At 47.3% G+C, this 26,495-nt stretch overlaps 1 pseudogene; it reads right to left on the bottom strand.

Moving 5' to 3' along the window:
* Positions 1-1,675: 1,675 nt before the first annotated feature.
* On the bottom strand, positions 1,676-23,559 carry LOC113106854 (parapinopsin-like; annotated as a pseudogene).
* Between the last annotated feature and the right edge of the window lie 2,936 nt (positions 23,560-26,495).

The following is a 26,495-nucleotide window of genomic DNA, read 5'->3' as shown; positions in this document are numbered from 1 at the left end:
TAGTTGTCAACTTACCTTGATAATTGTGAATAAACTCCTCAACAAAGAATTTATAGCCCTTGCTCAGCCTTGCTTCTTTAGTTGTTGAATGTCGTCCAACTATTCTTTCAACATCCTCGAATCCGAGTCGCGGCAGCGTTGAGAGAGAAGCAGTGAAATAACGATCCATGTTGTCAAAACGCCGGTGTTGCAGCTGTGGCGGAAATAAGTTTACCCTGCGTGACGTAGTTTCCGGTTGCATGTGAAAAAGGCTAATCGCTTCTCGGGTCGACAATAAAGGTACAGATTGTAGGACCTGCCACGAGAGGGCATACTACCAAAACAATAACAATCACGTGGTTTGATGACACTAAGAAGGAGCGTGGAATGATGGGATTTGTTGTCTACCCAACTGCTGACGGCCATCAATCAGACAGAAATATAAATCATGGATATAACGGATGAGGTAAATTTGATAAATGTTGTCATGTCATAATTTTCAAATGTGTATTCAACGATTTGCACAAGTAGATTACATACAAAGTCAATGCAAAGACGCGATCAGACTATGGATCAGATGCATCTTCGCGTGGGTATAGAGACGCAATGTCCCGTGTTTGGCGTGTATGCCCCATAATACTAATCTTGCTGATCGTGATAATAGCATACGTTTTGTGTAAAGGTATGAATCAAAACAACTCACCTTTCGAGTAAAACACAAGCAAGATTTGTCGCGAAGCTCTCTCCATCTAGAAAATGCAACACCGATATTATTGCTCGCTCTTTCTCTCCTATTGTCCCAAACTCTTCTTGGGTCGCTTGGTTGGCCCATACGCTTACATTTACAGAAGCTGTCCTTGTTGACAGAACCAGCAGCAGACGGTAAACAGTAATTATGTTCCAGAAATAAGTAACACAATCCACCATAAAACATGCAAGAAAAAATAAATAAGGAACTGCTTGAAGCAAACAAGTGATTTGTTGGACGCTAGACACAACTTCAGCATTTGTCCATGACACTGTTGTCATGTGGTTTCTACGTCAGTAAAGGCGGTAACAAAGGGTAACTAACGTCATTGACAGGCGACTTGACTGGGAATTTTCTCATAATTTACAAGTAGTTGAAAACATTAGAGATATTGTTAGTAATCAGCTGGTATATAAAAATATATAACACTAGCCTAGTGGTTTTTGGATATTTTACTGCAAATATCTTACAAATTGTAACTTTAACACACTGACAAAATTTTATTCAGAATATAAATATTTTTATACCCCTTTTTAATGTGTGATTGTTTAAAGGTGTTCACGAGATACCAACCTTTCGCGAACTTGCTTTCGATGTTCAATGCTCATGGAGACGTGGTGTGCACGGAGGGGAGGGGCTGTGTAGATGTGTGTGAGAGAGACGCGTGAGTGAGAGACGCAGGGGGAGGAAATGTAGCTGAATGTTATTTGCTGAGCTGGTAAACAATGAATTCATCTTTTCTGTTTATTATAGCATTATAGTTTTGTATTGTTTGTAGTGTGATCAATGTTTGCGTAAGTACTAGTAGACATGTTAGGGAAGTAAACATAGTATTTTAATTACATTTTGATAAAAATGAACGAAATGACTCGAAAAAAGTTTTATTCATTTTGATGAACAAGACTCAAAGGCCAGAGTCGGTAAAATGATCTAAACTTCCCATCGCTAGTCTGTTCAAGAATATTTACAGTAGATTATGGGGTTGAAAACTGTGCTGCTCTTGGCCAGATACATGGGAACGGTGGCGATCACCGGTTCAAGGTAAAGGTTCAGGTCTAAGATCACAGAGAGTGCAAATGCAGCACTGGGCAGCCAGGTGAGCAGGAAGGACATCACCATGACAACCACCACACAGGCCAGCTGGGTCTCTGCCCTGGCAGTGCTTCCTCCCTCTGACATTTTCAGTAGGTCGTACAAACATGCAAACCTCCTGAATCCAGAGGAAGAACAGTAAAAAATCTAGTTTACTTAAAACTGAAGTTGAAAATTATTAAATAGCATTCTCTGCTTATTATAAAGCAAAACATGCAGACCTTTTTTTAGGTAAGTCTCTCCCTCTTTTTCCTATCAAGCCAACTGTCTTTTGATTAATGGGGGCACTTCCAGTAGGGAAGTTCTTTTTAAAAGACTGCAGCAATTCATTTCAAATCAGACAATTAACCTACACATAATCTTTATCCGTCATTTTGACTGAATGGGCCATACATTTTCAGTAGTTTACAGTTTTCCGAAGTCACAAAGAAAATGTTACATTTGGTATATTATTAATGTCATGTGATATAACAACAATATCTATAGAATAGCTCTTTTCAGTCCACTGCATTATTTTCCTCCTGATTTGTTTCATTTTATCTTTGTATTTTGCTTTAAGTAAATTAAAAAGACAACACATGCTCTGCATTTGTGGTCTGCTCTCCCGTGAACATAAACCATGAACAATTTCCTTGAATGCATTTAGAATCTAAGAATCTTTCATCTCTCTTTCTAGGTTTGTTTTCACATGGATGTTGAGCAATGTAATTGTTAAGAAATGTATATATATATATTACTATAATGATATTTAACACACATCCTACTGCTGAATTGAGTAGGATCTTCAGGAGCTACTCATAGTATATTGAAAGTAATCTGTTAATGCATTTACATTTTACAGTTTCCTTTTAATGATCGATGGTTGAAGAGTGAGATTTTTTGACTTCAACTAAACTCTTGTCACGGTAGGGTTTAGATGAAACACAAAGAGAGGGTGGATCCAAGTGCAGGTAAGGGATTTATTTAAACGGAAGGGTAAATACAAAATAAACAGTCATGAGAGACAAACAAAAACCAAAAGAGGGAACCGGATGAAACGGGGAACTCAGAAGAACAAGAAGGTAGAGGAAGTCTCGGGGAACGAGAGCATGAGACACAAAGGGTAAGGACTCCATGATGACAACAGAGAAAGACAGCTCTATAAAGGGAAACTAATGACAGAGTATTGTCAACACCTGTGCGATTCTAATTGGAGTGCAATTACTGTGAAGACACAACCAGACTAGCGGAATTAAAGTGCCTATGGTGAAGTGCCTAAGGGGAAGTGAGCTCACTAGGGAACACCCAGGAAAACAAAGACTGGCAGCGTGACATTACCCCCTCCCCTACGGAGCAGCTACCAGATGCTCCACCTAAACCCAGGAAAACCCCAACAGAAAAAGAGGCAGGAGGGAGGTGGAACGGCGGCGGACCAGGGGGAGGGACGGAGGGACAGAAAACAGGGACAGGAGCAACCAGGAGAAATGGAAAGGTGCAACACAAAACAAGGAGTCCAGGAGGGAGGCGGACAGGTGGAGGCTCAGGGGGAGGGAAGGAGGGCCAGACTAAACTAAAAGGAACAGACAGAAACAGAACTCAAAAAAAACACAAAACATAAGTCCATGACGGACATGTTGAGGCGTCCACCAGGACGGAGCAGATGACCACCACAGCCGTGTGGTCAAGGCCAGAGCCCTCCAGGGCGGAGAGGAAGACCACCACGGCCTTGTGGTCAAAGTCAAAGCCCTCCAGGGCGGAGCGGAAGACCACCACGTCCTTGTGGTCGAGGCCGGAGTCCACCAGGGCGGAGCAGAAGACCACCACGTCCTCATGGTCACCGCCAGGGTCCCCCAGAGCGGAGCGGACGACCACCACGTCCTCGTGGTCACCACCAGAGTCCCCCAGGGCGGAGCGGACGACCACCACGTCCTCGTGGTCACCGCCCGAGTCCCCCAGGGTGGAGCGGACGACCACCACGTCCTCGTGGTCACCGCCAGAGTCCCCCAGGGCGGAGCAGAAGACCACCACAGCCTTGTGGTCACCGCCTCGGGAACTGTATCGGGCACCGCCTCGGGAACAGCCTCGGGCACCGCCTCGGGAACTGCATCGGGCACCGCCTCGGGAACTGCATCGGGCACCGCCTCGGGAACCGCCTCGGGCACCGCCTCGGGAACTGCCTCGGGCACCGCCTCGGGAACTGCATCGGGCACCGCCTCGGGAACAGCATCGGGTACCTCCTCGGGAACAGCCTTGGGAACAGCATCGGGTACCTCCTCGGGAACAGCCTCGGGAGCTGCATCGAGCACCGCCTCGGGAACTGCATCGAGCACCGCCTCGGGAACAGCATCGGGCACCTCCTCGGGAACAGCCTCGGGCACCGCCTCGGGAACCGCATCGGGCACCGCCTCGGGAACCGCATCGGGCACCGCCTCGGGAACAGCATCGGGCACCGCCTCGGGAACAGCATCGGGCACCGCCTCGGGAACTGCATCGGGCACCGCCTCGGGAACTGCATCGGGCACCGCCTCGGGAACTGCATCGGGCACCGCCTCGGGAACAGCATCGGGCACCGCCTCGGGAACAGCATCGGGCACCGCCTCGGGAACAGCATCGGGCACCGCCTCGGGAACAGCCTCGGGAGCTGCATCGAGCACCGCCTCGGGAACAGCATCGGGCACCTCCTCGGGAACAGCTTCGGGCACCTTATCGGGCACCGCCTCGGGAACCGCATCGGGCACCGCCTCGGGAACTGCATCGGGCACCGCCTCGGGAACTGCATCGAGCACCGCCTCGGGAACAGCATCGGGCACCGCCTCGGGAACAGCATCGGGCACCGCCTCGGGAACAGCATCGGGCACCGCCTCGGGAACAGCATCGGGCACCGCCTCGGGAACAGCCTCGGGCACCGCATCGGGCACCGCCTCGGGCACCGCATCGGGCACCGCATCGGGCACCGCCTCGGGAACTGCATCGGGCACCGCCTCGGGAACTGCATCGGGCACCGCCTCGGGAACTGCATCGGGCACCGCCTCGGGAACTGCATCGGGCACCGCCTCGGGAACTGCATCGAGCACCGCCTCGGGAACAGCATCGAGCACCGCCTCGGGAACAGCATCGGGCACCGCCTCGGGAACAGCATCGGGCACCGCCTCGGGAACTGCATCGGGCACCGCTTCGGGAACAGCATTGGGCACCGCCTCGGGAACAGCATCGGGCACCGCCTCGGGAACAGCATCGAGCACCGCCTCGGGAACAGCATCGGGCACCGCCTCGGGAACTGCATCGGGCACCGCCTCGGGAACTGCATCGGGCACCGCCTCGGGAACTGCATCGGGCACCGCCTCGGGAACAGCATCGGGCACCGCCTCGGGAACTGCATCGGGCACCGCCTCGGGAACTGCATCAGGCACCGCCTCGGGAACAGCCTCGGCCTCCGGAGCAGCAGCGGGCACCGCATCGGGAACGACCTCGGCCACCGCCCCGGCCTCCGGAACAGCAACGGGAACCGCATCGGGAACGGCATCGGCCACCGCCTCGGCCTCCGGAACAGCAGCGGGCACCGCCTCGGCCTCCAGAACCGCAGCGGGCACCGCATCGGGAACAGCCTCAACCACCGCCTCCGAAACAGCAGCGGGCACCACATCGGGAATGGCCTCATGGATGGCAGCGGCCCGCTCGGGAACGTTCTCCGGGTCCTGAGGAACAGTAGCTGCCTGTCTCCTCCTCCGCCCTCTACGATGGAGAGTCGGTGGCGTTGAGTCGGCCATCTTGTGCTGTGGTGCTGGGCTGGCAGCCATCCTGGGCTGTGGCGCTAGGCTGGCGGCCATCTTGGGCTGTGGCGCTAGGCTGGCGGCCATCCTGGGCTGTGGCGCTAGGCTGGCGGCCATCTTGGGCTGTGGCGCTAGGCTGGCGGCCATCTTGGGCTGTGGCGCTAGGCTGGCAGCCACCTTGGGCTGTGGCGCTAGGCCGGCGGCCATCTTGTGCTGTGGGGCTGAGTTGGCAGCAATCTTGTGCTGTGGGACTGAGCTGGCGGCCATCTTGTGCTGTGGCGCTGAGCTGGCGGCCATTTGGTGCCGCTGTACAGGACTGGCGGCCATCTGGTACCACGGCGCTGGCTCAGCCGATCTGCATTTCCCCTCTCCTCTCGGGACATCTTGGGGAAATGGCCGCCCCCATCCGAATCTCGGGTCGATGGGAGGCCACAGTGGCGATCGCTGCCGGACCTCCTCTCGACCGCTTGCTCCGGAGCGACCTCCCCTGGTCCCCCGGAACACCACCAGGCGAGAGCCCTCAAAACCATTACGCTTGCTGACTGATGAGTACATGGCAGCAGACATACCGCTGGATCCTTGAGGATGGAGTCCTTCTGTCACGGTAGGGTTTAGATGAAACACAAAGAGAGGGTGGATCCAAGTGCAGGTAAGGGATTTATTTAAACGGAAGGGTAAATACAAAATAAACAGTCATGAGAGACAAACAAAAACCAAAAGAGGGAACCGGATGAAACGGGGAACTCAGAAGAACAAGAAGGTAGAGGAAGTCTCGGGGAACGAGAGCATGAGACACAAAGGGTAAGGACTCCATGATGACAACAGAGAAAGACAGCTCTATAAAGGGAAACTAATGACAGAGTATTGTCAACACCTGTGCGATTCTAATTGGAGTGCAATTACTGTGAAGACACAACCAGACTAGCGGAATTAAAGTGCCTATGGTGAAGTGCCTAAGGGGAAGTGAGCTCACTAGGGAACACCCAGGAAAACAAAGACTGGCAGCGTGACAACTCTACTGAAGACTGTGGCCTTCTATGAGTGGAATCTGTCATCCCCATCATAGGACAATGCAGTAAATTTGGCATGAAGAGGCAAAAAAATTTGTGGATAACAAAAAAGAAAAAGAAAAAAGGAAAAAAAAATCCATTGTGAAATTCCTGTCCCATTTTTAACGCGGACAAGTTAGTTGTGTAACAAGAAAGTGATACCTACACTTTAGTGTAGGAACCAGTTCTCACTATTAATTATGACATTTGCTTCAATAAACTCCTGATTTACTGTTCATTACTAGTTAGTAAGTTGGTGGATGTTAAGTTTAGGTATGATGGATGGATTAAGGGATCTAAAATACAACCATGCAAAATAAGACATTATTATATGTTTATAAGTACTAATAAACAGCCTATATGCTAACAATATGCATGCTAATAAGCAACTACTTAATAGTGAGAAATGATACCTGATCCCATAATGCTAAAATTTCTAATAGAGACAAATACAGGTGTGTAAAATAACAACTACTTCCTCTACTACTGCTCTATCAACATGAAATCATCCCTAGTCCTTTGTAGCTTTCCTGAGTTTCCTACCTGCCGTAGGGTGCAGGAGGAAAGTGTAGGGGATGCCAATGACAGGGAAAGGAAGTGCAAAGTACAGAAGAAAGTAACACATGATGTAGGAGACATTGGTCAAGTTTCTGCTGTACCAGTCTGGTGCACAAGATGTCTGCACACTCTCCAGCTCATAGCTACCCCATCCAAAAGTAGTGGAATGTTCAACAGGAATGACCAGACCCAGACCCAGACGATGACAACTCCTGCAACTGCATGTCTCTTCTGGAAGCTGACTGAACCCACTGGTCTACAGACCACCACGGATCGTTAAACTGCAATTATTGCACCTGGGCACAGACTAGCGATACCAGCCCAAAAGAGGAACAGAGTGGCATGACAGACACACTGATAATGCTCGTATGTCTTTGCAGTGCACAAGCTACGTACTGTATGTTTAAGACAACTGAGTCCTCTGTGTGACCCTGTCTCTCTCTATCATGCACACATGACACGCAAACCTCCGCATTGGAAAAAAGAGCCGGGAACCGGCGCACAATCAAAATGAAACTTTAATGACAAAAATAAACACAAAACAGTGCACCAGCCCCTCACGGACGACTGGTGTGCACAAAATAAAAAGCAAACATAAAATATTGCCCAGGCCTGGTCCTCTCTCGTCCTTTACGGTCGTCGCTCCAGTTTTATATCCTTCCATCTCCTCTGTGGGACTCGAGACCGATAGTGGGTCACAGGTGTCGTTTATTTCCCAATCACTCTACCGGCCTCGCTCGTTCCCACATCTCTCGGCCCAGCCCCACTCGTCACATACCCCCATCACCCCTCGCAGGCCGGGGGGTACTCCCAAGACTGCGCTCTACTCCCCCCCCTCCCTCCGGGGGGGACCGCTCACGGGGACCTGCGGGAACCTGGTGGTAGGAAAGACGAGGCGAGAGAAAAGGAGATGGAAGGAGGAGCGACAGAGACGAGAGAGGGGAGAGAGGAAATAAATAAAAAAATACTGGTTCCCAGACGCCCTGCTGCTCGGCCCTCCAGTAGCTGGGTGATTTCCTCCGCGGTGCCTGGCGGTGGCACTGGACGGCCCTCGGCGGACGGCACAACACTCCTCCGCCGCCCGGTGGACAGGGACAGCTCCTCTGGTTTTGGACAGCTGGCAGGAGTCCCCCGTTCCCTGCTCCTCCCCTTTCCGGCGGATGGCAGCAGGCTTCCGGCCCCCTGGCGAACGGCGCCGACTCCTCCACTCCCTCACGGATGGCAACCGCGAGGGATCTTCAGCAGCGCGTCCCTCCTTCTCCCGGGCTTCGGCACCACTGTAATAATAAAATCTCCATAGTCATTGGGAAGAAGGAGGTGGGAACCGGCGCACAATCAAAATGAAACTTTAATGACAAAAATAAACACAATAAACACATCCCTCACGGATGACTGGTGCGCACAAAATAAAAAGCAAACATAAAATATTGCCCAGGCCTGGTCCTCTCTCGTCCTTTACGGTCGTTGCTCCAGTTTTATATCCTTCCATCTCCTCTGTGGGACTCGAGACGCAGCCAGAGATGGGACCAAGTCACACATGTGCAAGTCTCAGGTAAGTCTCAAGTCTTAACCTTCAAGTCTCAAGTAAGTCCCAAGTATTTTTTTCTTGGGCAAGTCAAGTCACAAGCTATGTCAAGTCAAGTCCTGTAGTAAGTCAAGTCAAGTCAAGTCACCTTATTATTGTAATTTTACCTGCAGAATCTGATCTTAATAAAGTTAAAAGACAAGATATAAGTAACTGTCAGTAAATTAAAATAATTTGGATTTGCATTGTAAATACTCATGTTCAGTAAAATACATCATGGAATCAAACAAAATTGTAACTTCATAAAATTATTTATTTTTCACTTCTGCCAACAGTGTTTGAAATGTTTTACATTTTCAACATTGAGTCCATAAAACAAATAAAAGCTAAACATCCTACAGACTCCTCTCTGAACACCTCTCTCTCTCTCTCTCAAACACAGTTTACATACAACATTAAACTTTGTTACATTTCTCGAAAGTTTGGGCACCCTTTGCAGAATCGGTGAAAATGCGAGTAATTTTCAAAAAATAAAACAGATCATACTAAATGCATGTTATACTTTATTTAGTACTGTCCTGAGTAAGATATTGTACATAAAATATTTTAACATTTAGTCCACAAGACAAAAAAAAAAAAAAAAAATGCTGAAATTATTAAAATAACCCCACTCAAAAGTTTGGGAACCCTTGGTTCTTAGTACTGTGTTCTGTTACCTGATGATCCATGACTGTCTTTCTGTTTTGTGATGGTTGTGCATGAGTCCCTTGTTTGTTCTGAACAGTTAAACTGAGCAGCGTTCTTCAGAAAAATCTTTAAGCTCCTGCAGATTCTTCAGTTTTCCAGCATCTTTGCTTATTTGAACCCTTTCAAGCAGTGACTGTATGATTTTGAGATGCATCTTTTCAGACTGAGGACATTTGAGGGACTCAAACACAACTATTAAAAAAGGTTCAAACGTTCACTGATGCTCCAGAAGGAAACAAGATGCATTAAGAGCTGGGGGGTGAAAACTTTCAGAATTTGAAGATCAAGGTAAATTGTATTTAATTTGTGTACCGGGAAACATAAAAGTATCTTCTGTTGCTTACGAAGGGCAGAACTAAATGGAAAAAAATTATATTTCAACAAAATAAGACAAATTTGGCCATCTCCATCGTGTTCAAAAGTTTTACCCCCAGCTCTTAATGCATCTTGTTTCCTTCTGGAGCATCAGTGAATGTTTGAATCTTTTTAAATAGTTGTGTTTGAGTCCCTCAAATGTCCTCAGTGAGATAAGATGTATCTAAAAATCATAAAGTCACTGCTTGAAAGGGTTCAAATATGCAAAGATGCTGGTAAACTGAAGAATCTGCAGGACCTTAAAGATATTTCTGAAGAACGCTGCTCAGTTTAACTGTTCAGAACAAACAAGGGACTCATGCACAACCATCACAAAACAGAAAGACAGTCGAGGATCATCATGTGACCACACAGTACTAAGAACCAAGGGTTCCCAAACTTTTGAGTGGGGTTATTTTAATAATTTCAGCATTTTTTTTTTTTTGTCTTGTGGACTAAATGTTAATATCTTTTATGTACAATATCTTACTCAGGACAGTACTAAATAAAATATAACATGCATTTAGTATGATCTCTCTTATTTTTTTTTAATTACTTGCATTTTCACAGATTCTGCAAAGGGTGCCCAAACTTTCGAGCCCCACTGTATATATATATATAACTGTAATATGCACTTCTCATGATTAGGCAATCGCGGCAGCTGTAGTCTTAATCACATTTGTTTTTCTGATTAACTGTTTTGCTCTATGAGAAAGACAAGGTAACAAAATGTTCGGGGCTTAAGCCCCCTTAGCCCAGCCCTAGCGTTTTTTGGAACGCGTTTTTTTGACGGCCTGCTAGCGGATCGTAAGGGGGCGTTCACATAGCACGAATTTTGCGCGCGCAAGTTCGTTATTTCCAACGTAGGCGCACGGTATGCGCGCTCATAATGGAAGGAACGCGGTCGCGACGTGCTCGTTTTTTCCAGGCGCGTCCGCACCGCATCGAGTTAAAAACATCTCAACTTTTCAGAGAGCCACAAGCGCACCACAGGTCATGTGACAAGAACTAACCAATCAGCTTCATCCTTTCCAGTAACAACGTTGAAAGCTCAGCCAAGATGAAGGAACAGCTGATCATAGCTGTATATGGATTGCCATTTTGAAATAAATTTAGTAGCATAGCTACTGCAAGCGATTTTTAGAGCTGCAAACCATTTATCCTTTGCTGAAATTTCCGCGTCTTCATGGAGAGGCACGTCACGGAGCTCGTCATGGTTGCTTAGCAATGGCAGACGCCTCAGGGGCGCAACTGCCAGGCGGCAAGGAACTCGACCGGAAGTTGAAGTCGGGTGGGGGCTGCCATCTTTTAGCAGAACTTCACTTGCGTTAGCATTCCCATTGACTCCCATTCATTTTGGCATCACTTTGAAAGCGAATAACTTTACATCTGAGGCGTTTAAAGACTCTGTTTGTCCATTATTTATTTCTAAAGATACACGACAATGTATAAAGGGCTCCATTACCTTCTATGTTTCAATATGGCCCCGTATAAACAGTTTTTGTAAAAAATAGGCTAACGATTGCGTCACAACCACTCGACTCTCTGTCGCATTACCGTACAGACAGGAGGAGAAGCTTGCAGGCAATTAACTTAATATGGCGTACTGGCGTAACATTTTAAAATACTATACAAAATAATTAATCAGAATACTTACTCCTGCTCACTCACGACAAAGAACTCCCCAGTTCAGAAACAGAAGTGCTAAAAAACGCTAAAAATGGGCTTCACTTGTCTCAATTGAGTTCCAATGGGGTCGCTGTGTCCATTTCTTTTACTGTCTATGGCAACTGCCCGAGCGCTTTGGAAAGAAGGAGAAAGCGGCGCACCCAGCGTTTTCCACATGTTTTCGGCGCGAATTATTGAAGACAAAAGCGATGACCGTCGGTAACCCTCAGGCTGACATGTTGATGTGATGTGATATCTGATCTAAGTGGGCGTGGTGTGCGTAAGGTAGAGAGGACATGACTGATGATAGTGTCCTGATCCAGTCGCGACGCTATTCTCAGCCTGCGCTCCAGCTGAGTAATCAACTTTATTTTTAAAAATAATTTATATATTTTATATTTAAACTGAAAACATGGTGTGATTAACACTCAAGTCATTCAAGTCATCGTCTCTCAAGTCAAGTCAAGTCCCGAGTCTTTAACTTCCAAGTCCAAGTCAAGTCTCAAGTCATAAAAATAGCGACTTGAGTCCAAGTCACCAAGTCACAAGTCCCCATGTCTGGTCGCAGGTGTCGTTCATTTCCCAATCACTCTACCGGCCTCGCTCGTTCCCACATCACTCGTCACATCCGCATTTTAACATTCAATAGTAAATACTTAAACTAATAACAAAACATACTTCCAGTAGCTGATTCAGATTCAGAAACACCAGATTGTCATTTCAAAGTCAGAATGACCTCCTCTCCTAGGTTCACAAAACGATCATCCATAAAATGCGTTGCTGTTCTGTTGTTAGTAATCTTTAGATTCCTGAGTGCATCTACTTTCGGAAGGCCAAATAAAGTGCTTTTGCTTTTGCCTAGATACACACACATCTCCCTGACATGACTGCTTCAACACTGTGTTACTGAAACTACGCCTTCTTTCTTTGCATGAACATTTGGGCCCCATAGTGCAAATATTTCCACATAGTGATGTAGACATGTGGGGGCATGTTAGAACGAGCCATTTTAGGGGGGCATGGCAGAGTCTTAACTTTGATAAAAAAAATCTCTTTGGATTTGAGACTTTAGTCTTTGAAACTTTCCAGATCTTCTTTATGCACCAAATCACATCATATGACCCCTTTAAGGGAAGTAAAATATGGTCATACAGATTAAAGCATTAATATGGGGTTTATAGGTATCAATAAACAGCCAATATGCATGCTAATAATCAATTAGTTAACAGTGAGAATTGGTCCTTAAAATAAAGTGTTACCAATTTAATATTCATTAAGCCATTTTTTTTTTCATTAAGCCAAGCTCTATCATTTATTTATCTGTATTTTATCAGTTTTTCTTATTTGTTGAATTTTTCCTTTTTATTATTATTTGTAATTGTTTATTAATTTTAGAATTAAGCCAACAAATATGGCAAACACAACTATATAAAAACCAGAGTTTGCAAAAAATTCTGTCCAATACTTAATTGTTATTGTTTATGCTTTATTAATCCTTGCTGCTGAATTTCTAATAGCCCAGTATGTTTTAGATCTAAAGGCCACATTTTGTCAGTCCTGCAGCAAAATTAAATAAGCATCTCCATAAAGCTTTCAGCAGATGGAAGCATAAAGTGCTTCAAAATCTCCTGGTAGATGGCTGCATTGACTTTGGACTTGATAAAACACAATGGGCCAAAACCAGCAGACGTCACGGCACCCAAGTCATCACTGACTTCACACTGGACTTTGGATACTCTGCCTCTCCAGTCATCCTCCAGACTCCAGACTCCAGACTTTGATTTCCAAATGAAATGCTACATTTATTTTCATCTGAAAAGAGGACTGTGGATCACTGAGCAACAGTCTAGTTCTTTTTCTCCTTACCCCAGGTGAAACATTTCTGGTTCAGGATTGGCTTGGTTCTCGAAATGTGACAGCTGTAGCCCTTTTCTTTAAGATGTCTGAGCGTGGTGACACTCCACTCCTTGTGAAGCTCTCAGAGGTTCTTGAATCATCTTTTCCTGACAAGGCTGTGGCCATCCCTGTTGCTTGTGCACCTTTTCCTACCACACTTTCTCCTTCCAGTCAACTTTCTATGAATATATTTTGATACACACTCTGTGAGTGTGTAGCCCTTTCAGCAATGACCTTCTGTGGCTTACCCTTCTTGTGGAGGGTGCTGATGATTGTCTTCTGGACAACTGTCAAGTCAGTAGTCTTTCCCATAATTGTGGTTGCATGTTCTAAACTAACCCGCTAGGTACCCATTATTTATACTCAAAATTAATCAAACTAAGCATGCTTTTTTTTTTGATATACTGAATTTTTTATTTTGCTTTTTTAATTAAATAACAAAAAAGACCTTTTTCATGATTTTTCAATTTTTTTTATGCACCTGTGTAATTAATGAGATCAAACTTACATATAATAAACAGAGTCAAGGTCATGCTTATTTTGTGTGCTGTCTGAGAAGAGGGCTCAGAGCTTGGAATTTTGGCCCGAACCCAGAGTACCCTCACATGGATTAGGAGAGAAATAGTTGAGATGCGGTGGTGGAGGGATGCTGGAAAACTGTTGAGGAACAGAGTTAAATCTGCTGTGTATATATACACCTATTAATTAGGTTGATTACTGATTGTGCTCCTCTCGTTTTCATCAGGTTATCTGAATATGCTCCTTCTGAAATTTGTTAATAAAACATAATTTCATGAATTCAAACTTACATAAAATAAATAGAGTCAAGGTTATGCTTATTTGGTGTGCTGTCCAAGGGGAGTACAGATCCCAGAGAACCCCCCAAAAAGCAATTGAGCAAAGGACAGCTGCCCGATGATTTGACTAAAGGCGGGCGTACACGGTGCGATTTTTGCTGTCGTACGAGTTCGCATGTGATTTTTTTCAATCGAGTGGAAATCGCGTATGCTCGTATGGTTGCGGCTCGTATCATTTGCGATGAACTATGAGCTGAGCAGAGTGGCTTACGAGCACTTCCCAACCTCCCAATCATTTTTAAACATGTCTAAAAAGTTTGTGAGCTATCGGTTTGAATTCGTGCCATTTGTGCGGTTGAACGAGCCGATTTGTTGATTTATCTGAAGTTGACCAATCACGAACTAGGAAAACCACAGAAGACGAAGACGGCAGCGCCACGGCGAATGTGGGAGGATAAACTCGGTGAAGTCTGACAGGAACAGTGATCGCTGTATGTTTCTAGCAACGTATTCCAATGCCTTTTTAGTTCCCTCTCGAGGCGGTAACTCAACATTACGTCAGCTAAGACGTATATGGGAACTCTTCCCTTCTCCACTTTCACTGAAATCTTATTGGCTAACGCCAGCTGGGGACAGCTGGCCAATTGACGCGAAGCATGCAAATACTGGCGGGTAAGCGTGCAGTATAAAATGCATGGGCGCGAAAATTACGCCAGAATCTCTTTCTTCACGCTAGAAGTCTTATCTAAGTCATCGTGGAAGTTGCAATAGAGGACTACTCACCCTGTTTTTCCTCTCCGCATCCGATGGCTGCTAATGCTAGATTCGGACCTTCAACAGTTCTGTGTGACCTGCTTGGGATTCTCACACGGACAACACTTGCGCCCAGTGTACCGAGCTGCCAGTGCGCGCCCTCAGAGCCAGAGTGGCTCGGAGGACGGCGGGAATGAGGCCCACTGCCGCCAGCGAGCCGCTGGTGGGCCCTCCCCCGCCCGAAGACGAGTTTGACGTCGGCGTGGTGGACTATAAAAAAACGCGAACTTCGTCCTCTTCGGAGCTGGCGAGGAAAACGACTCCATGTCGCTTCGACGTCGAAAAAGGTTTGGGCCTCTCAGTGGTACCGCCCCGACCAAGAGGGCCCTGAGACCTCCAGGAGAAGCTCGTCAGGGTCTTCGGAAAGGTCGTCTCGGAGCTGAGTCTCGCTTGCAACGCACATACGAGCCTGTGATGGGTAACTAGACTCGTGGCTCCTCCAGTCGAGCTGCTACCAGATGGCATTTAGGCATGCAAGAGCTCGTGGTGAAATCGTGGGCTGCACCCCAATCGGCGCGCACCCACTCTGCTACGAAGGCCATATCACGCACGTGGACGGGACGGAAACCCTCCCCCCCCCTCGTCTAGGAGACTGTTACCACACACCTGTGCTCGTCTCCCTCTGCTTTTGGTCCGGACCACAGTCTAGAAAGAGCAAGTGCAGCTTCTGCTCTTTACCAGGGCAATACTCAAGGTGTTTCAGGCAAACGGCGGCACAGTAGCGCTGTCGTCATCAGGATCGCGGCAACTGATCTCGCGCTGATTGCTATTAAGCGCTCTGCTCAGCTGTTTCACGGAGCTCATGGTCATCTTTACAGGCACCTATGGCTTACCCTAGCTGTCCTGAAAGACGCGGACCGTAGGCCGCTCCTAAACGTTCCGATTGCTCCCTCCGGCCTCTTTGGTGACGTCATGGAGCTATTCTCAGAGACGCAGAAAGCGCGCCAAAGTATGAGCCACGTGATACCCCGTCGCTCACCCCACTCTTCTTCTGCGAGATTCTTAAGCACCGGGCCAGGCTCTGAAACCAGCTAAAATAACCCGCAGTGGCACCCCGCTCTGAACCGGACGCTCGTTTCTGCCGAAACCAGCAGTGGTAAGAGCCTGGAAGGTAACGTCAGGGTCGGTTGAGGACCCCGCGCCGCGAGAGAGCCAACGCGCCATACGAGCCGTCTCCCTGACGGTGAAAGAGTGAGTGAGCGGGAGGCCCCGCCCCCAAGCGCCATGTTCATATGCATCATGTCCCCCATTTCCTTCGGGCGACGATTGCTATGTCTGTTTGAATGCTGTTTGTGTGAGTTCCACAATAAAAGCAGGTATACAATCAGCGAAAGAGCTTTACTGCCTCTTACACTCATCTCTGTGTCACTCGCCCTGTCTCAGAACAGTGCAGAGCCACAACCCATGATTATACTGGCCTCGCGAGAGTGCCAACACCACATAAACACGGTGTCACCCTCAATGTTCAGATGCATCATGTCCCCCATGTTTCTTCGGGTGACGATTGCCATGTCTGTTTGAATGCTGTTTGTGTGAGTTCCACAATAAAAGCATGTTACAATCAACTAAAGAGCTTTACTTCCTCTTACACTCATCTCTGTGTCACTCGCCCTGTCTCAGAACAGTGCAGAGCCACAACCCATGATTACTGGCCTCGCGAGAGTGCCAACACCACATAAACACGGTGTCACCCTCAATGTTCAAATGCATCATGTCCCCCATGTTTCTTCGGGCGACGATTGCTATGTCTGTTTGAATGCTGTTTGTGTTAGTTCCACAATAAAAACAGGTATACAATCAGCGAAAGAACTTTACTGCCTCTTACACTCATCACTGTGTCACTCGCCCTGTCTCAGAACAGTGCAGAGCCACAACCCATGATTATACTGGCCTCGCGAGAGTGCCAACACCACATGAACACGGTGTCACCCTCAATGTTCAGATGCATCATGTCCCCCATGTTTCTTCGGGCGACGATTGCTATGTCTGTTTGAATGCTGTTTGTGTGAGTTCCACAATAAAAGCATGTTACAATCAACTAAAGAGCTTTACTTCCTCTTACACTCATCTCTGTGTCACTCGCCCTGTCTCAGAACAGTGCAGAGCCACAACCTATTATTACAATGGCCTCGCGAAGGAGCGAGAGTGCCAACACCACAAAGACACATGCATCATGTCCCCCACATCACTATGGGTGACGATTGCTATATGTGTTTAAATGATGTTTTTGTGAGTAAAAATTTTACTAAAGAAGCATATATACAAATTCTTGCACCCAACGTTGTGTCACTCGCCCTGTCTCAAACAGCGCAGAGCCACAGTCCATGATTATAATGGCCTCATGATGGCGCAAGAGTGTCACACCATTTAGCGACGCGCCCGCCCTCCCGCCAGTGCTTCCAGCCTCGCGGGGGCGGGGCCCTAATAAAATAAGCCATCAGTGGCTGTAGACGTAACGCGTCCGCCGTGTCATCTCATGGACGGTAAGAGGGCTATCCCGGGCGTTTTCACCGTGGATACTGGGAATAATTCACGACGGATATTCTCTCCAATTCAAACGCAGACCTCCCCGCTTCAATGGCGTGGTCCCGTCACTGACTTTGCCCCAAAACCGTCCTGTTCTGCGACAGGAAGTTCTCAGTCTGCTCGAGAGAGAGCGATAGAGCGAAGTTTCCCCTCAGATCGAGCGGAATGCGCATGTTGAATTATATGGACGATTGGCTGATTTTAGCCCACTCAAGAGATGTGCTATCAGTCACGTGGAAACAATGCTTCGCCGTTTGGATACGCTGGGACTGCGTGTGAATATGCAGAAGAGCGTGTTTTTACGAGTCGGACTGTAACATATCTGGGAATATGTTTGGACTCGATGGCGATGCGAGCCCATCTCTCTCTAGAGCATTTCATCGACTCTGCGCTGTTTCTGACTGGGCAGGTCGTTTGCACTGAGGGAATTTCAGAGGCTTCTGGGACTGATGGCGGCGGCTTCTTCAGTGTGCCATCTGGGTCTGCTACATTGCGGCCTCTACAGTTTTGGCTGTAACTCGAGTTCCGCCGATGGCGTGGTCTTCGGTCCACAAGCACTTACGGTCATTCACAGTTGCGTCAGCACTCTGAGACCGTGGAACAGCCCGGATATGTTCAGCCCAGGAGTTCTTTTCTCTGCGAACGCTATCTAGGCCGGGGAGCAGTGCGTCTGGGCCTGTGGTCGGAGTCACAGAGAAGGTGACACAAAACCGTTTGGAATAATGGAAGCGGTGTCCTAATATCCCTGCAAGCCGTTCGGTCGAAATTGGAGCGGAAACATGTACTGATTCAAACCGACAACACGTCTGTGGTCTCGTACATAAATCGCCAGGGCGGCGTGCGCTCCAGAGCTCTATTCAAACAGGCAGCGAGTTTCCTGTTGTGGGCGGACCGACACTTAATCTCCATAGGAGCGTCGCACATCCCCGGTACTTTGAACCGTGGAGTGAGCATGCTTTTGAGGAACGGGATTCCTTAAGGAGATGTTGGCTTCACCCAAGATCAGATCTATGATTTGGGAGGGAGGAAGTGGATTGTTTGCCACGAGCGAGAACACGTTTGCTATCTCACTCCCCCCCTGCTGGGAGATGCTCTGACATCGCGCTGGCCGGAAGCCAGGCTTACACATTCCCTCCTGTGAAGATTCTGCCTGTGTTGTGCAAAATCAGTGAGGAGAAAGCATCAGTTATACTCGTGGCCCCGAACTGGCCGAATCAGCCCTGGTTCGCGGACCTGAGAGAGTTACTGATGGCTCCCCCATGGCGAATCCCCCTCAAGCAGGACCTGCTGTCTCAGGCGAATGGCACAATATAGCACCCCAGCCCCGAGCTGTGGAACCTTCATGTGTGGCCGCTGCGGGGACCCTAATGAGCGGGACACTCTGCACTGACGAGTGCTAAACACACTTACTGAGACGCGAGCATCATCAAACATTCGCTGCTACGCGCAGAAGTGGTGAGTTTTCACAAAATGGTGCGAGAACATTTATATTGACCCGGGGACCTGTTCCGTGTCGGATGTTTTGCGCTTTCTACAGCACAGTTGGATAGCGGGAGTTTGAAACCATCCACGCTGAAGGTGTATGTGACCGCTATTGCCGCTTTCGTTCCCCGGTTACGGGTAAACGATCGGTAAGCACGCTCTGGTATTCAGTTTTCTCAGGGGAGCAAGTAGATTGTGTACTTCATGGCCGCCCTCCGTGCCGCCGTGGGATTTCGCTCTAGTTTTGAGGGCTCTATCTCTTATTACCGTTCGAGCCATTAGCTTCGATTGCGGTTAAGGAGCTTCCCTGAAGACTGCCTTGCCTCTTGCTCTCGCCTCAGCGAAGTGCCTTGGAGAATTTCGTGAGTGTTTGGTGAACGATATTGCATTGGTTTCGGGCCTGGCGACTGTAATGATCACTCTCCGGCCGAGACCGGGTTTCGTTTCGAAGTCACTCAATACACCGTTTTGTTTCCCTGCCCGCCTTGTCTGTTGAGCCGTCAGCCTCGCGCGACGCTGATACTCAGAGCGCCGGGACCCTGTTAGGGTTTTACGGATGTATATGAATTGCTCGGCCGCCTTTCGTCAGTCGGACCAGCTGTTCGTGTGCTTGGTGGATGTAATAAGGGACGTGCTGTTTCTAACAGAGACTTTCTCACTGGATCGTGGACGCTATCAAATGCCAGGGGAAGGATTACCCCCTCAACATCAGAGCTCATTCTGCGAGGACATTATAAATGCTTCCTGATGGGCCTGGTCTAGAGGTATGTCTGTCCAGTATTTATGTTTTGCTGCTGGCTGGTCTTCCCAGAACACAATCGCCAGGTTTTACAAGCTGGATGTACCCTCTGTAGCGTCACATGTTTTTCGGTGAGTTAAGTTTTATTCATTAAAGCTGTTATAACCAGCTATACAGTAGTTACCATGGCTGCTAACTCTGTGTTATGGTTTAAATGGTTTATGCAGCAGTCACCGCAAACGCCGTCGACTCTGTTTAACTCTCATGCTTGAGTGCTTATTGCTTTGTGTCTGCCCTGGTTAGTGCAGATTTCGATATATTGCTTGAAGTTATGCATATTTTGTTAGGGTCGGAGCAGATGTCTCATTGGTCTAGTTCCTCCTATCAGATGAAAGCACTCTTAGCGACACGGCCATTGGCTAGAACTGTACTGCTTGTGTGAGGGTGATTGACTCCGTTCAGGGCTTATCTTCACTGCTCTCACGGCGGGATTTTATACAGTTCCCATATACGTCTTAGCTGACGTAATGTTGAGTTACCGCCTCGAGAGGGAACGTCTCCGGTTACTATCGTAACCTCGGTTCCCTGAGAGGCGGGAACGAGACATTACGTTAGCCGCCGTGGTCGCTGTTTGATCAGCTGTGCTAGCGTTCAGTCGTGATTCTGACGTAATTTTCGCGCCCATGCATTTTATACTGCACGCTTACCCGCCAGTATTTGCATGCTTCGCGTCAATTGGCCAGCTGTCCCCAGCTGGCGTTAGCCAATAAGATTTCAGTGAAAGTGGAGAAGGGAAGAGTTCCCATATACGTCTTAGCTGACGTAATGTCTCGTTCCCGCCTCTCAGGGAACCGAGGTTACGATAGTAACCGGAGACGTTCTCTCTCGCTCTCTCTCACACACGCATATGTAGTTTACAGGGACTCTCCATAAATGTAACGGTATTCTATACTGTTTATCCCCATACACTACCTCTATCCATGACGGAAAATGCATGTTTAAATTTTAAAGCCATTTGGTTTACGAGGGCACAGGAATTGTCCTCACAAACCATGTTTACATTGTAACACAGACACAGGGTAAACAAACGTCCCAAGTTCCTATTGCTGAAAAATAACCTGTACGTGTAGGAAACAGTCACGGCTCGTATCAGTATTTTATATGCAGTTATGAGAGATGGGGAGCAGTTATATTAGGCGCGTTACACTTGAAGCAGTGCTTCACAGAATGATCACCTGTATGACATTAAAGTACCACGAGAGCGATTCGAATGCATTGGATATGTGTGCTCTCTTATCACTCTCGCGGTACTTTAATGTCATACAGTGATCCTTCTGTGCGTGCAGTGGTGCTTCAAGTCGAACGCGTCTATCGACTTTGTGCGATTGTTTCTGGAATTCGCAGGTTGTAAAATCATGTCGTATATCATCTCGTCCGTACGATTTTCAGATAAACTCACTCTTGCCGTGTGCGTGGACAAATGATCTTCCGACCATCCGAATTCACACCGTGTACGCCCGCCTTAAACCCTCCAAAATGAGCACCGACATTTTACGTGCTGTCATTTCAGGATGAAGCTTAGTATTTTGAACAGGAGGGCCCAGGCAAACTCTGTAGAGAGAAGCTCATGGGGCTGGGCGGACAGGGCCAACCAGCCGATGAACGAGGATTTGGGAAATCCGATCAGGAGTGCATTTCCCAAAAGCATCATTAGCTAACTATAGAGGTAAGTTCCATTGAACTCTATTGGTAATGACACAACATGTGACCATAGTTGTTTTTGGGAAACTAACCCCAGGAGGGCTCATGTCACTTCTTGATGGGAGCAGCTCACAGCGTCAGGTGAGTTAGCCTTACTGACCAATAGATGATCCATTTTAGGCTATCCGACTGGGGGTCTGTACTGCCTCCAACAGGAGCAGCTAGCCAATGGACTACGCAGCAAGATTTGGGATGCCAGATTTGAAGGGCTCACACTGCTTCTTGACAGAAGCAACCCACAGCATCAGATAGTACTGGCTAATGCACTAACACTGCATCTTCTAGGGATCGCTATTGGGAACACCTTGTTGTGACCCGTGTCTGAAACATACATTCAAAAAACACCTACAACTTGTTGGCTGGCAACAGCCCATGACGTCACTACCGGAGCAACTATAGTATAAATAGGTGCCAAAAGAACGTCATCCACATCTTCATCTGAAGCTTGCATCTGAAGCATGGCAGAAAAACCTAGAGGACACAGTGTCTCATCCCTACTTAGGAAAACATGGTTACATACGTAAACTGGTAAGGTAAATTTGAACTGCATCCTCCAGGGGTTGCTTTGGAGAATGGTATACCTAAGCCACCATGCTGAGGGGAGTGCATGCCAGAAAACCATGGCGAGCACTAAGTACCAACTCTACCATAGCCACGGGTGTTGCCCCAGGGATGTTAGATGGCTGTCCGTGACATTATCCCCTATGGCCAAAGGCCTAGGCTACATACCGCAAAAACTTACCTGCTAGGGCCGGACTACTGGGCTAGTGGTAGAGCTCAAGGCTTGGAATCAGGAAAGATTCCTTTAAGGGGATACAACTTAGAGCCTACAATTATACTAAGTCTTGGCCTGTCACACAGAGGCTACCACTTATTCTGCATAAGCTTACTGGAAGAACTGTCTCAATAGAACCCTAGTAGCAAGACCATGTTAAAGCATGTATCTAGAGGATACATAGGTGGAGTGGTGTCCAAGATGGAACCAACTGAAGAAAGGGCATGAAAAAAAAAAGCCCTCACCATACAGGACTCTAGAAAGGACTCAGAGGATACGTGCAACAGTTTATTGGGTACAATAATAAAAAATCCAAAAATAATCCAAAGTGAAAAACAACTCCAGAGCTGTCCGTACAGATACCTGTGGACAAAGGCTGTGGAGACCACCTCTGGTGCAATGCCCATCGGGACGGGGAAAACGAGATTGAGGATCTAGGGCAAATGGCTAACCACAAGAATTCCTTGTCTATGCGTCCTGAGCACAGCAGCCAAAAGGTAAGGAAACGGACACACAGCACAAGCACAATCACAATGACAACACAAAATCTACTGACAACAAGGGACAGACACAGCAGGGAATATATGGGAGAATGGGAACAAGCGACAGGTGAGGGCAATCAGCTCGTGATCTGCACACACCAGCGCCGATGTATCAGCCCAGGTCACGAGCTGCAGAAAATGACAGCACACAGACAACAGGGAAGCCGATGAAGCACCCTGAACCGTGACAAATCTATGGTAAAATGCTGGAATGGCTAGCAGTGAAATATCTAGCTGAGGTAGCCCCACACCGGGCTCTCAGTGGTGGCATATTCAATGCTGGATGGCTAGTTGGAAGAATAAAACCCAGCTGTCAAATGAGAGGGAGCTTGACGTACAGCATGAGCGCTCAAAAAGAAGCACCATGCTCACAATAACAACAACACTCACAATAACCCTTAGAGAAAGGGAATGAGGCTAATAATGCATAACATTTACCATAGAGGATTTCAGAAAATCTTAGCATTCACACCTACCTCTATGTGGATGTTAGAAAGTGCACAAACTCTGATCCTCAGATTGAGATGAGCCATGACTCCTGTGTTGTTTGGGCACAGACCTGGAGGTTCGTGGAATGAAGGATTTGAAGACCATTGAGCACACCTTTGCCTCACTGAACTTCTTAACCACTGTCTCGACGGAGGTATCAAAAAGTTCAGAATGCGAAACTGGAGCATCAAGAAGAAAGCCCCTCTCTTTCTTTCCGATATCTGCCAGGTTCACCCACAGATGTCTCTCCGTTACTACCATAGCCACCATGGTCCTGCCCATAGCAGAGGTTGCCTGCTTAGTAGCACACAGAGTGAGATCCGTGTTGTGCCGTAACTCAGTTACCTCATCGGGAGAAAGGCCCTAACCTTTATCCAGGTCCTTTAGCAGGTCAGCCTGATATGCCTGATATATGGTTTAAAAGTAGCAGTGGACACTGAGATGTAACGGCTTGTGTTGCAAGTGGAGGCAGCCTAATTGCTTTCTTTAACAGCTTTAGCTGTAGGCTGTGGGAAAGGGGAGTGGCTTGTGACGTTTGACAGGAAATGCTGAAATGACTGAGTAGCCTGCATTGTTTCTAATTTAGCAATGTTGTTGCCAGATTTAGCTAATTCTTGGACTACACCAGCAACTTGTTTTCCAAAGCACATATCTACAAACGTAGCTATTTAAACATGTATTTGGAAATTTAGAATATTTTAAAAAGTGATATATAATGCTAAAATGACATACATTTTCCTCTTAACCACACAAAGAAGAAAGTATTGAAAAGTAAGCCAAGTGGTACATCAGCTAAAGACTTGGAGAGAGGTGCCTAGCAATATGCACATCACATGTGAATTAAGTTGCTATATGGACTTGTTCGATAATAATAGTTTCTCTATGATACATCTTAGTCTCTGCCTATTATAGTTAATCATTTAGGTAAATAGTTGAACTTATTTTCTCGAAAATTAATCGTTTTCATTTGTTTATCTGAGTGAAATGTGTAATTTAAAATATATGCAAATGTTAGTGAAATTAAGAAATTCTGAGTAATTTCATTGTGTTTTCTATGCAGCTTTGCAACGTGATTACAAAAATGACATCTAAATCCTTTTGTGTCACAACATCGTTTAACAACTTCTAGCAACAAACAGCCTGCCTTTTAGCACTTTACCAAAACATTTATTTGCAACATGGCCTGCATCACTGGTGGAGGCAGCCTCTCGTTAGCATCTGCTACAAGAGCTGGAGGTCTGGCTGCATAGCGCCTTTGTTTGAATTCCTTGAGCGGAATTTGCTGCCTTTGTGGAGTGGACATTGGTGAGAAATGAATTTCCGTTCCCTGCCAGTTTCCCAGGAGTATATTGCCAGTGCAAATCCAGACCCAGAGCCCAGCCCACCATCTTCCCGAGTGCATGCCTTAGCACACCACAAGATGGAGGGCATGAGCCTGTAGCCACCGATGAGCCATCGCCTCATGGAGTGACAATGCTGAGGATCTTTGTGGAGCCAGAGCCCCTGATTACAGTCAAGGTATGTGAGCTGGCAACAACGCCTGCCACAAAGGAGAAAGCCACGGATGGTGTAAAAGCGGAGAGGAGCTCCACCCCCTGCACCACGGCTGAGGGTGAGCTGAGAATGGCTCGGCATATGTGCCAAAATGTAGAGGAGAGGGCTCCAGCTCCAGAGTCCAGTCCAGAGTGCCCTCCAGTGCCTACTCCTAGAGAGTGCCCTCCAGTGCCCACTCTGGCCTGGACTCTGCCTCAGCCCATTGACCAGTTGACTCCACCATGGCTCCTAGTTCCCTCCTCTCCACTGTGGCCCGGCAGTCCACTAACTCCGCCTGAGCTCCCTCATTCATCTGGCTCTGCCTTGGTCTGGCATTGACCATCCTGCGCCTTGTGTGTGTTCACAGTGTGTGTGTGTGTTCACTGCTCTGTGTGTGTGCACTTCGGATGGGTTAAATGCAGAGCACAAATTCTGAGTATGGGTCACCATACTTGGCTGAAGGTCACGTCATGTCACTCACTCACTCACTTCTGGCTCCATCAGGCACCTTCATCCCCTCGGCTCCTCCTCAGTCCTTGGTCACTCTGGCTCCACCGTGGCCTCCCGGAACCAAGGCTTCGCCCTGGCTCATTGGCTCTCTGTCTCCACCTCTGGCTTTTCCACCACCTGCTCCGCCGCCATTGGCCCCCTGGAATTGGCAGCCACTCCTCCATGGCTCCTCTCTCTGTCTGCTCCACTATGGGTTGACATTATGGCTGTGGCCTCGGTCCAGCTGGGCTCCTCCTGCTCCAAGCCCCTCCTGGCTCCTCCTTCCTACGTCTCCTCCCTGGACTTTGTCTGCCAGCCTCCTCCCAGGTGTCCGTCCTCCTCCTAAGCCTCCTACTTAATTCCACCCATTTTCCCTCCCTTTGTTTTTCCATGGTGTGCGGACGCACCTCCTGGGAGGGAGGCGATATGTCACGATATGTCAACTGTGTATGTTTTGCTCCCTGTGACCCAGTTTCCTCCCTCATGTTCATGGCTAATTTGATTCCAGGTGTGTCTTCTTAGTCCCTCATTATCATGTGTTTTAAAGCCCCAGTCCATTTAGTTAGTGTTTGTTGGGTCTACTTGCTGGATTGTGTGTAATTTCCCTGTTATTCCTTGGATTAAAGATTATTTTTTGTACTCCATGTTTCTCTCTCGTTCCTCGATCCACACCATCACAGATTGTGACACAGATGACTTCCTCCAATTTGTATAACTATTTTATTCAAAGAGTTTGTTTAATAAAAAAATCTTTCATGATTGTTCTTTATTGTCAGGGCGCCCCTTGCTGGTTGCCCATAACATAGGAAGGAATTATCTATCTGATAATCAGATTGATCAGATTGAAATCACTAAATTTAGGCTCTTACACTTAAATCACTAGAGGAATGCACTGAAGGGGAATATCCCACAGTGAGAGACCAAAACATTTGCTTAAAAAGCGAACACCACCTTAAACTTACTAGCAGAAAGGCAGCACAATTCTACAAATAGTCTAAATAATCTAGACAAATCAGTTACCCAATGAAACATAACGTGACATGTTCATATTTATTTTATATTTTTTAATTAATTAATAAATTAATTTGTGTACTGGGACACAGCTTATAGTCTATGGCTTTATTTATTTGTTAATGTATTTATTTTTTACTATTACAAAGTAAGTTCGAATTCCAAAGCAGTAA

This window comes from Carassius auratus, chromosome 8 (assembly GCF_003368295.1).
Source record: "Carassius auratus strain Wakin chromosome 8, ASM336829v1, whole genome shotgun sequence".
NCBI lineage: Eukaryota > Metazoa > Chordata > Actinopteri > Cypriniformes > Cyprinidae > Carassius > Carassius auratus.
The sequence above is the reverse complement of the archived record's forward strand: the minus strand, read 5'-3'. Positions and strand labels throughout refer to the sequence as shown.